Here is a 12,436-nt window from a genome sequence, read left to right as displayed (position 1 = left end):
TGTTTCAGTGTGTCTAAGTCTTTGGTGGTTTTGTCTTTAAATTCGTTAAATTCTTGAGACAATTTTTGAATTTCTCCTCGAATTCCTAATTCCATTTTATTAATCTTGTCTGCAAACCAAATTCTGAATTCGACTTCTGACATCTCAGCCAGTTGTTTATGAATGGGATCTTCAATCACATCTGCCGTATCTTTTCTTGGGGGGGTTGATCTATTCTGGTTATTCATGTTACCAGAGTTTTTCTGCTGATTCCGCCCCATGGTTTACTCCCTTTGGTTTTTCCCCTGGGGTTTTATCGAGGGCCCGTACAGTGTTGTGGCCTGAGAAACTGGGGCCCTGTCTGGTGTGGTGGAGCAAAGTGGTTCTGTCTTGTTTTCAGCTGGTTTCTGTTTGATCCGATTGCAACTTCTACTCTGGCTTGAAGTCTCAGCTGTGTGGAAAAATCAGCAATTAAGTCACCCCGCCTGCCCACCTCTGGCCCCAGTTGGAAAAGGAGAATCAAACCTTCCTACAATCGCACACCCAGGGCACCGCCTGAAGAGTCCTCAGTCTATTAGCCCAGTTCAAAAGGTCCGAATCAACTGTCTCAATCGGCACTTGTCTCAGGTGGAAGGGTTCAAGAGGTCTCTGGGAACTGGATCACAGGGGCCTGGTGACTCCTCTGACACAGCTCACCCCAGTGCAGCGTGGAGTCAGGAGGAGCCACCCAGCAAACAGAGCAGTCTGGGAAGGTTGACATCTCCTTCCCCACTTTGCCCCTCCATCGGACCCAGTCACTGGTATCTCTGCAGATGGCTAACCCAGTTGCTTGCAGTGAACAGAGACTCCAGGCGTTTGCACCTGCCTGAATCGCAAGGAAGTCTGCCAGGCCCCCGCAGACTGCCGCTATCTAGCAGGAGGAGATGGGGCCTGACATCTTTGAGTGTTTGATGCAGGTGATGGGAAGGAGGTGTTCACTCAGCTTAGCCCCGTCCCTGATGCATGCTGCTAACAGAACAGAACAGAACAGACAACTTTGTGAGGTTCTGTCTCTGTTCCTGTCGTCGCCTACAGGAGACGGGCTGTTTTGAGTTCAAACGTCTTTGCTGCTGGAGAATTGCGTCTGAACACCTCTCTGGGTCGGCCCTGGAGGCTTCCGGGTTTGTGAGCCGTGTCACCGGTGGCCTCCTCTGGTTGCCCAGGGAGACAGGGGGTGTGGCCTCAGAATATCCAGAAGTGAGCGTTCTGCCGTTAAAGAAAAAACGGCTGTTGATCTACCTCCAGGGAACTGCTGCTCTGGTGTGGGCACTCAGGCGACCCTTTTCTCCTCTGTCCCGCGCCCCAGAGTCAGCACTGAGCGGCCGCAGTTTGTGCTGGGTCCACACCCCTTAAGAGATCCCCCAAGAATCAGAACTCTTGGGGGATGGGCCCCCAGACCCCGATTGGGAGTGGGGCGGGGGGAAGCTAGAGGTTCATTCAGTTTCACGCAATACTACGGTCCGGGTAGGGCTCCTGCACTGCACCGCAGGGAAGTGCCGCCAAGGCTTGATTTCCCCTCAGCAGAGTGCCCTCTCCTCGCTCACGTGTCCCAGAGTCAGCGCTGACCTGACGCAGCTCAGGCACTGTGCACTCCCCTCGAGAAATCACCCAAGGAGCCGAACTCCTGGGGGATAGGCCCTCAGACCCCGAGTGAGAGTAGGGGTTCTCAGCTCTCAGCGGGGAGGCCAGAGTCTGATTCAGTCTTGGGCCCCATATGCCTGGGGAGGGTTGCTGCACTGCACCGCAGGGAAGTGCCGCGAGGCGTGACTCCCCCTCAGCCCGGTGCCCTCTCCTCACTCGGCGCGCCTCAGAGTCAATGCTGACCAGTCGCAACTCGGGGACTGTCCACTCCCCTTGAGAAATCACCCAAGGATCTGAAGTCCTGGGGGACAGGCCTCCAGACCTCAGTGGGCGGGAGGGGAGCGCCGGGGATTCAGGGTTGCCGGCAAAGGATTCCCAAAGTTTTATTCAGCCCTATGTCCGGCAGGAGAACGCCACGGCACCCCAGTAGGGGAGGTAGGTCCAGTTTTTAGAAGGTCTCTCCCGTGGAGTGTAGTGGGAGGGCCTTTAATTTCTGCCCGCTTGTTCAATTGTGGTGCTCTAGAGCCGGTCTCATGGGGGAGGGGGACTCCCGTCCGCTTGGTGGTGGATTTTGTACCTTTTGTTTGCGTCCTTGTGATCACAACTTGCCTCAGCGGTGTTGATGTGCGTTCTTCAGCCTTCTCTCTTGGTGAGGCTCAAGTCCACCAGGATACTTACTAAATTCCTGTCTCTTAACTCTCCTTCTGGTTGGGAGCCTTTGTTGAAAGCTGGCTTCAGTCTGCCATCTTGTCTCCCACCCTCTAGGTCGCCTTTTAACTCTGTTTAGTGTTGCCTTTGCTGTGCAGAAATGTTTTATTTTATGTAGTCTCAATCTTCTAGGGGTTTTATAGTTCCAAGTCTTACATTTAATTATTTAATCTCTTTAGCGTTTATTTCTGGGTATGGTATAAGATAAGGGTCCAGTTTAATTTCTTCGCATGGAGATACTCACTTTTATCAGCTCATTTGCTGAAGAGACTCTCATTATTCCATTGTATAGTCTTGGCACCCTTGTCGAAGATCATTAGACTATAAATGTATAGGTTTATTTTTGAGTTCTTTATTCTTTTTCACTGTTCCATACATTTGTCTGTATGTCAGTACCATACTATTTTGATTACTGTAGCTTTGTAACATGCTTTGAAGCCAGGAAATGTGAGGTCTCCAGTTTTGTTCATCTCTTTCAGGATTATTCTTCTTTCTTAATTTAGCTAAAGGTTTGTCAATTTTCTTGATTTTTGTGGGTCTCTTTCTTGATTATCAAATTTTTCCATGGGCCTATTTATGCATGTTAATGCCAATACAACACTGTTGTTTACTTCAGTGTTTTGTACTTTTTGTTCTTTTTGTTTATCTTTTGTCAGATTTATTTCTATATATTTAATATTGTTTGATGCTATTATAAATAAAATTTTTAACTTTTACTTTCTCATTGTTTATTTTATATGAACATTCAGTTGTTTTTTTTAAATTACATTTTTTATTTTGGTACAGTTTAGATTTGCAGAAAAATTGTGAAGATAATATGGATTTCCTATGCATCTCACACCCAGTTTTCCCTAACCTTCACATCTTAACATTAGTATGGTAAATTTATTACAATTAATGAACTAATACTGATAAATTTCTTATTAACTAAAGTTTATACTTTATGATTTCCTTACTTTTTTCCTAATGTCCTTTTACTGTTCCAGAGCCCCATCCAGGATAGCACATTAGGTTTAGTTGTCCTTTCTTCTTTGGCTTCTTTTGGCTCTGACAGTCTCAGGCTTTTCCTTTTTTTTAACTTTAAAAATGGTTTTATTTTCTGTGCAACTAATGGACAGATTCTCTACCCATAAATTCTATTTTCTAAAAACAATTAGGAGTTTTTATAAAGAAAATCACAACAAATTTTAAAAGGCACTGGGATTCTTCTGCTTCTAGATCACTGCTGGCTAGAAAAATAAAGCTTGTTTTACCAGGAGTCACAGTTAGAACTGAGTATTCTCCAAAGTGGAAATTATATAGTACCATTTCAGGCAAAGATTATTCAGCTTTCATCCTCAACATTCAAAACTACCTATTAGAACAGTTAAACCAGGCCAAAATAGTTCAGTATAGGCTTTGTGATACAAGGCTGTTATGCTCTTAAAAAATGCTAATAACCCAAAACAGGAGATACTGATCAAAATAAAAGATATTTTTGGAAGCTAATGGTCACAGTTCCTTCTTGTATCCCCCCTTGTATAACATTAATAAAGGAATTATTGTACTGCAAAGAAAATTTTATTTTGCATATCACTAGACAGAACTTTTGTCCTTAGTTACTACATAAATGCTATCGAGGGCCATCCAAATGACATGACCATTTTGTGCCCACAATTCACTTCTGTTTTTACACACAAAATTTTCATAACTTATAGAAGCACATCTATCCGTGAAGGATTAACACTGAGATGCAATCAAATATCCATACTATCTAATGTTTTATGGACAGAAATGTAGGAGATACATTTTTAATCTCCTTTCATTTGAGTGACCTTATGTAAAAAATAAATCAATAACTTAGAAGTTCTAGTCTCCAAAGGACATTTTCAAAAGTAAATATAGAAATGGTTACAGACAGTAAAATTTTTAAGAAACATATTCCTTGTCCACATCCTCTTGTAATTGCTGTACCATTTTCTCCTCAAGCTGCTTTCCTTTGCTTGCAAGAGGGTCTCAGATAAGATGGATGTTTTGCTTGACTTCTTTGATGTCCTGAACTTTCTGTAACTCTTTATTTTTCTTCAACTGCTCGTTATAAATTTAGCTTGACGTTTCTGTTTGATCTCTTCAACTTTCTTCATTACATCAGTAGTTTTATTCCATAGCTCTCTCTGGTATTTGATAGGTTCATGTCTGTTTTTCACATTCAAATGAATTGTCCACTATAAGCTTTTTACCAGCTGCTTTCCAGAATGCTTTAGCCCACCTGACCTACCAAGGATTGCACTTCTTTTTGAAGTTTTTATGACATCTGGATTTAAAAAATCTGAACACCTTGCAATCATTTTGTGGATGGACATCATGCCATGGCCAGGGCAGATTGGCTCTGAATAGAAATAACACTTCTCAATATACATGTTGAACATGCGTGGGTCCCTACTGACCAAACACCAAACTCCAGTGGAAGTCAGCATTTCTTGTTTTTGATGACCTTGACAATTTTGAGAAACATTCATCAGGTATTTTGTAGAATGTCTCTTGATTGGGGTTTGTTTGATGCTTGTCTCATGATCAGACTATGGTAATATGTTTCTGAGAGGAAGATCACATAAAGTGCCATTTTAGTGTACATATACATCAAGGGTATGGTATATGCAGTCAATATGCTTTATTCCTGTTGATTTTGATTTCACTGTAGCATTTGCCTTTTACAGAATGTCATATATTTGGAATCATCTAGTATGTAGCCTTTTGTGATTGGCTTAGCAACATATATTTAAAGTTCATCCATGTACCTTGATAGCTGTTTCTTCTTCTCACTGAATATCCATCCCATTGTCTGATACATCACATTTTGTTTGGTTTTTCATCTATTGAAGGATATCTTGTTTGCTTCTATGTTTTTGGTAATTATGACTAAAACTGGCATAAACTTTCCTGTACAGGTTTTTATGTGAACATAAGTTTTCAGATCAGTTTAGCAGATACTTAGGAGCATAATTGCTAGATCATATAATAAAACTATATTTAGTTTTATCAGAAACTGCCAAACTTTCTTTTAAAGTGGCCTTACCATTTTGCATTCCTACTAGCAATAAATTTCTGTTGCTTCATGTCCTTGCTAGCATTTGATATTTTCTTACTTTTGAATTTTATCTATGATATGTCATTGTTATAATTTGCGGTTTTCTAGTAAAAAATGATGTGAAACATCTTTTTATGTGTTTATTTTCCATTTTTATATCTTCCTTGGTAAACTGTTCATCTAAATATTTTACTTATTTCTAACTTTTTAATTTTACCTATTGTCGAGTATCAAGAGCTCCTTGTATATTTTGTATATATTTTCTTTTTCTTTCTTTCTTTTTTTTTTTTTTATGGAGACAGAGTCTCACCTTGTCACCTTCAGTAGAGTGCTGTGGCATCATAGCTCATAGCAACCTCAAACTCTTGGGCTCAAGTGGTTCTCTTACTCCCAAGTAGCCCGCCACAACACCCGGCTATTTTTAAAGATGAGGTCTCACTCTGGCTCAGGCTGGTCTCAAACTTGTGAACTCAGGCAGTCCACTCGCCTCGGCCTTCCAGAGTGTTAGGATTACAGGCATGAGCCACTGCACCTGGCCCTTGGATATATTTTCTTATCAGATGTATTTTGAAAATATACCTTCCCAATCTATGCTTTGTCTTTTCATTCTTTTAACAGTGTTTTTCTGGGAAGCAGAAATATTTAATTTTAATAAAGTCCAACTTTTCAACTTTTTCTCTCATGGATTATGCTTCTTTTTTTTTTTTTTTGCAGTTTTTGGCCCGGGCTGGGCTTGAACCCGCCACCTCCAGCATATGGGGCCGGCGCCCTACTCCTTTGAGCCACAGGAATGGATTATGCTTTTGATGTTATACATGCTTATTTAAAAATACACCACCAAACCCAAGGGCACATAGATTTTTCTCTTATGTTTCCTTCTGGAAGTTACATAGTTTTACATTTTACACTTAAGGACAATGATTCATTTTGATTTAATTTTTGTGAAAGATGTTAAGTCCATTAGGTTTGCATACGGACATGCTAAAAATTGTTTCAGCACTATTGATTCCCCATTGAATTACCATTACCCCTTTGTCAAGCTTCACTTGACTGTATTTAGGTGGATCTATTTCTCAGCTCTCCATTCTGCTTTACTGCTCTGTGTATGGTCTCTCTATGTTGCCCAGGTCAGCCTTGAACTCCTGGGCTTAAGCGATCCTCCTACCTCAGATGTATCTGTTTTGCCAAACCATTAGCTCTTAATTACTATGGTTTTATTTTTAAATCTTAAAACCAGGTAATGAGAGACCTCAAACATTGTCTGCTTCTTTGATATATATTGCCTATTCTGAGCTTTTTGTCTTCCCATATATATTTTAGAATCACTTTTTTAATGTGTATGATGTAGTTGGCTACAGTTTTAATTGAGATTGCTTTGAATCCATAGATAAAGTTTAGAACAATTGACATTTTAACAATATTGGATGTTTCAATTCATCAACATGAAGTAACTCCCTGTTAGATCTTCTATGAATCTTTCCTAAAGTTCTCTGCATATAGGTAATGTACATAAATTTTCAAAAGTTCTAAGTCACATTTAAGTCAAATATTTCTTATCTTCTGCTCTATTATTTTTTCTTTTTTGGTATTTCAAGTACATCCACAGTTCTTGGATATTCTGTCTTTTTTTTGAGACAGAGCCTCAAGCTGTTGCCTTGGGTAGAATGCCATGGCATCACAGCTCACAGCAACCTCCAACTCCTAGGCTCAAGCAATTCTCCTGCCTCTGCCTCCCAAGTAGCTTGGACTACAGGCACCTGCCACAATGCCTGGCTATTTTTTGGTTGCAGCCGTCATTGTTGTTTGGTGGGCCCGGGCTGGATGCAAACCCTCCAGCGCAGGTGTATGCGGCTGGCGCCTTAGCTGCTTGAGTCACAGTCACCAAGCCTGTCTTATTTTTTAATCCTTTTTTCTTTTTGCATTTCAGTTCAGGAAGTTTTTATTGACTTGTCTTCAAGCTCAATGATTGTTTTCTTCAGCAGTATATATCAAGGGCATTATTCATTTCTGCTACATTGTTTTTTATTTCTAGAATTTCCATTCGATTCGAGTTTGTATCTCTCCGCTTATATTACCTTTCTTTTATTATTATTTTTAAATTCCACAATATTACAGGGATACAAATGTTTTTGTTATGTGAATTGCTTTGGGACAGTTTGAGTCAAAGTTATACGTGTGGCCGGTCACCCAGATAAGTGTGCACTGGCGTGAATGTAAGTGTCAATTCACTTAATTGTGAATTTATCCACCCCTCCTCCCACCTTCTACCTGCTTGATTTCCACTGAGTGTTATTTCCATACGTGCACCTAAGGGTTGACTGATTACTTCCAATATAGTAGTGAGTACATGTGGCGTTTGTTTTTCTATTCTTGTGATACTTCATCTAGAAAAACGGTCTCTGGTTGAGAGAGATCATTTTATGGCTGAGTAGTACTCTATGGTATACATATACCACGTTTTGTTAATTCACTCAAGTGTTCATGAGCACTTGGGTTGTTTCCACATCTTTGCAATTGTGAATTGTGGTGCAGTAAATATGTGAGTGCAGGTGTCTTTTTATAAAGTGTCTTTTTTTCATTGGATAAGTACCCAATGGTGGGATTACTGGATCAATCAGTAGGTCTACTTTTAGTTCTTACAGGAATCTCCCTACTACTTTCCATAGAGGTTGTACTAGTTTGCAGTCTTACAAACAGTGTGTAAATGTTCCTTTCTCTCCACATCCACATCACCACTTGTTTTGGGACTTTTTGATAAGAACTATTCTCACTGGAGTTAGATAATATCTCATTGTGGTTTTGATTTGCATTTCCCTAATGATTAGGGATGTTGAGTATTTTGTCATATATTTGTTCACCATTAGTTTATCTTCTTTTGAAGTTTCTGTTCATGTCTTTTGTCCACTTTTTAATGGGGTAGGTTTTTTTTTTCTTTTTTGCTGATTTGACTTTGTATCTGGTTATCAGCTGTTTATCAGATGTATAGCATGCAGATGTTTTCTCTCATTCTGCAGGGTGTCTATTCATTCTAATGATTGTTTCCTTGGCTGTGCAGAAGCTTTGTAATTATTGGTCTAATTTATTTATTTTGTTGCTGTGATTGCTTTTGGGGTCTTCTTCATAAATTCTTTGCTAGGCCAATATCTACAAAAGTTTTTCCAACATTTCCTTTTAGAATTTGTATAGTTTCATGTCTTAGAGGTTTAAGTCTTTTATCCACCATCACTAGTTTTTGTGAGTGGCAAGAGGTGTGGATCCTGATTCAGTCTTCTGCAGGTGGCTATCTACATTTTCCTAACACTTTATATTGAACACAGATTTTTTTCCAGTGTATATTTTTGTCTGCTTTGTCAAAGATCAGATGTTAGTATGAAGATGATTTTATACCTAGATTCTCTGTTCTGATCCATTGGTCTATGTCTCTGTTCTTGTGCCAGTACCATACTGCTTTGTGTACTGTAGCTTTGTAGTACAGCTTATACTCTGGTTGGTAAATCGATGCCTCCCAATTTGTTCTTTTTGCTTAAAGTTGTTGTGGCTATATAGGGTGTTTTCTGGTTCCATATAAAACATAGAATTATTTTTCCAAGTTCTGCAAATAATGACATTAGTATTTTAATATTGATTTATTGAATCTGTAAATGACTTTGGATAATATGGACATTTTAACAATGTTGATTCTGCTGATCTATGAGCATGACATGGTTTTTCCATTTCTTAAACTTTCTTTGCAATTTCTTTTCCTCTGTGTTTTTTAGATCTTCTTGTAGATGTCTTTTACTTCCTTGGTTAAATATATCCCCAGGTATTTTGTTTTCTTTGTTGCTATTGTGGTATGTATTGAGTCTTTTAATTAATTCTCAGCTTCACTGTTGGTGGCATATAGGAATGGTACTGATTTGTGTACATTCATTTTATAACCTAAGACTTTGCTGAATTTATTTATCTATTCTACAAGTCTCTTGGCAGAATCTTTGGGATTTTCAGGGAAGTGTGATAGTTTGACCTCTTCTTTCCCTATTTGGATACCCTCGATTTCCTTCTCTTGCCAGATTGCTCTGGCTAGGACTTCTAATACTATGTTGAATGAAACAGATGACAGTGGGAAACCTTATCTGGTTCCAATTCTAAGCAGGAATGCTCTATATTAAGTATGATCTTGGTTGTGGTTTTTCACATATGTCTTTTCTAATTTTGAGGTATGTTCCATCTTTGCCTATTTTTTATGCATTCATATGAGAGTGCTGAATTTTATCAAATGCTTTCTCTGCTTTTATTGAGAGGATCTATTGCAGAGTCTTTGTTTTTGCTTCTGTTTGTGTGGTGAATCACACTTACAGATTTGCACATGTTGAGCCATTCTTGCATCACTGGGATGAAGCCCATTTGATCATGGTGTATTATTATTTCAATGTGCAGGTGTAAACGGTTTGCTAGGATGTTTTTGCATCCATATTCATAAGGGGTATTGGTCTGTAGTTTTATTTGTTGTATCCTTTCCTACTTTGGTAGCAAGGTGATATTGGCTTTGTAGAATGAGTTGGGGAGGATTCCTTCCTTCTAGATGTTATAAAATAATTTATGCAGTATAGGTACCAGTTCTTCTTTGTAGGTCTTGTAGAATTCAGCTGTGAAACCACTTTGTCCAAGACTTTTTTTTGTTGGAAAAAAAAAAATTTTTTTTTTTTTTTTTTTTTTTTTGAGAGAGTCTCAGTATGTCACCCTTGATAGAGTGATATGGCAGCTCATAGCAACCTCAAATTCTTGGGCTTAAGCAATTCTCTTGCCTCAGCCTCCCTAGTAGCCGGGACTACAGGCGCCCACCACAACACCTGGTTATTTTTGTTGTTGTTGTTGCAGTTGTCATTGTTACATTAGCTGGCCTTGGTGTATGTGGCTGGAGTCCTACCCACTGAGCTATAGGTGCTGCCTGAAAAATTTTTTTTATTGCTGCTTCAATTCAATTTCATTACTTGATATTGGTCTGTTCAGGGGGTTTCTATTTTTTTTTTTTTTTTTAAGATCAGAGTTTCACTTTCTTGCCCCTGGTAGAAACCTCAGCAGCAACCTCAGACTCTTTGGCTCAAGACATCCTCCCTCCCAAGTAGCTGGGACCATAGGTGCCTGCCATACCACCTGGCTATTTTTTAGGTCTTGCTCTTGCTCAGGCTGGTCTTGAGCTTGGGAGCCCAAGAAATCTACCTGCTTTGGCCTCCCAGAGTGCTGGGATTATAGGCATGAGCCATCACACCTGAGTGGGGGTTCTATTTCTTCCTGATTTAAATAGCAGGGTTGTGTGTGTTTCTAAGAATTTGTCCATTTCCTCAATGTTTTTAAGTTTCTGCGCATAGAGATTTTTATATGTATTCAGACATCATATTTTGTATTTCCATGGTATAAGTAGTACTGTCTTTTTAATTTATGATTGAGCCTATTAGAGTACTTTCTTTTCTGTTTCTGGTTAATCTAACAAGAGGCATGTCAATTTTATCTTTTCAGAGATAAATGAAACTTTTTGTTTCATTAATCATCTGTATAATTATTTTGTTATCAATTTCATTTAGTTCTGCTCTGACCTTTGTTATTTCTTTTTTTCTGTTGGGTCTGGGATTGGTTTGCTCTTCCTTTCTCAATTCTTTGAGATGATTGAGTAGACTGTTGATTTATGATCTTTCTGTCTTTTGGACACAGGCATTTAAGTGTATGGATTTTCCTCTTAGGACTGCTTTTGCTGCATCCCATGGATTTTGGTAACTCGTGTCTCATTTGTTATGTAGTCTGAAAACTCTTGATTTTCATCTTAATTTCTTTCTGGACCCAATAATTTTTCAGCAGTAGGTTATTTTCATGACTTTATGTAGTGTTGAGTGTTTCCATTGGAATTGATTTTTAATTTTATTCCACTGTGGTCTGAAAAGATATATGGTATGATTTCTATTTTATAAAATCTGTTGAGACATGTTTTGTAGCCTAGAAGGTGATCAACCTTAGAGAATGTTGTGTGAGCTTAAGAAATTGTTTTAGGGTCGAGTTTTCTGTAAGTGTCTGTTAGGCTCATTTGTTCTAGACTCCCATTTAAGTTTCTTTGTTTATTTTTTGCTTGAAGGATCTATCCTTTCTGGAAGTGGGGTGTTGAAGTCCTCAGTATTATAATGCTGATGTTTATAGTTTTATTTAGATCAAGTAGGATTTACTTTATGAATCTGTGTAGGCCTGTTAGTGTATAGATATTTAGGTTTGTTATGTCTTCGCCATTATCTAATGACCATCTTTGTCTTTCTTTATTTTTGTTGATTTGAAGTCTGTGTTGTTCACAGAATGATGAGAATGGCTATACCAGCTTTCTTTTGGTTTTCATTTGCAGGGAATATTGTTTTTCATCCCTTCACCTTGACTTTGAAAGAGTCCTTGTGAGTTACACGTGTCTCATGGAGATAGCAGATACTTGGCTTGTATTTTTTATCTGTTTAGCCAGCCTTTGTCTCTTGAGTGGAGAGTTTAAGCCATTCACACTTATTGAAAGAATTGATAAGTCAGGCAGATTTATGTTCATTCTGTTGCATATAATTTTATTACTTTGTTTTACCTCTTGAGCCATTGTGGTAGCTGTTCTCTGAACACTAGCGTTTGGATGGTTTTATACTGGTGGGTGTCTATTGTGCTGATTTGTGTAGAATGCAGAGTACATCCTGCAAGGCAGGTCTGGTTTTAACAAATTTCCTCAGCATTTGCTTGTCTGAGAAAGTCTTTACTTCTTCCTCATATAAGAAATTTAGTTTTGTTTTACAGGATATAAAATTCTAGGCTGTTTGAGAAGACTGAGAATGGGGCCCCAGTTCCTTCTGCCTTGTAGGGTCACAGTTGAAAAATCATCAAGTCTGATTAGTTTTGGGTTTTCTTTTGTAAGTTACCTGATGCTTTCACTTTATTGTTGATAGGAGTTCTTCTTTGGAGTTAACTTTGGCTAGTCTGATGACTACGTGTCATAGTGATTGCCTATTGGCAATGAATCTCCTAGCAGTGCGTTGTACGTCTAGCATGTAGACGTCCAGATTTCTAGCA

General features: G+C 38.9%; 1 protein-coding gene and 1 pseudogene across 10 annotated transcripts in view; one reads left to right on the top strand and one right to left on the bottom strand.

Moving 5' to 3' along the window:
• The window catches only part of TSGA10 (testis specific 10), a 137,760-nt gene that overhangs the window by 61,196 nt on the left and 64,128 nt on the right, over positions 1 to 12,436 (top strand). The gene's annotated exons all lie outside the window — the stretch shown is intronic.
• On the bottom strand, positions 4,216 to 4,706 carry LOC128583799 (probable ribosome biogenesis protein RLP24; annotated as a pseudogene).

Source organism: Nycticebus coucang, chromosome 4 (genome assembly GCF_027406575.1).
Source record: "Nycticebus coucang isolate mNycCou1 chromosome 4, mNycCou1.pri, whole genome shotgun sequence".
NCBI lineage: Eukaryota > Metazoa > Chordata > Mammalia > Primates > Lorisidae > Nycticebus > Nycticebus coucang.
The sequence above is the reverse complement of the archived record's forward strand: the minus strand, read 5'-3'. Positions and strand labels throughout refer to the sequence as shown.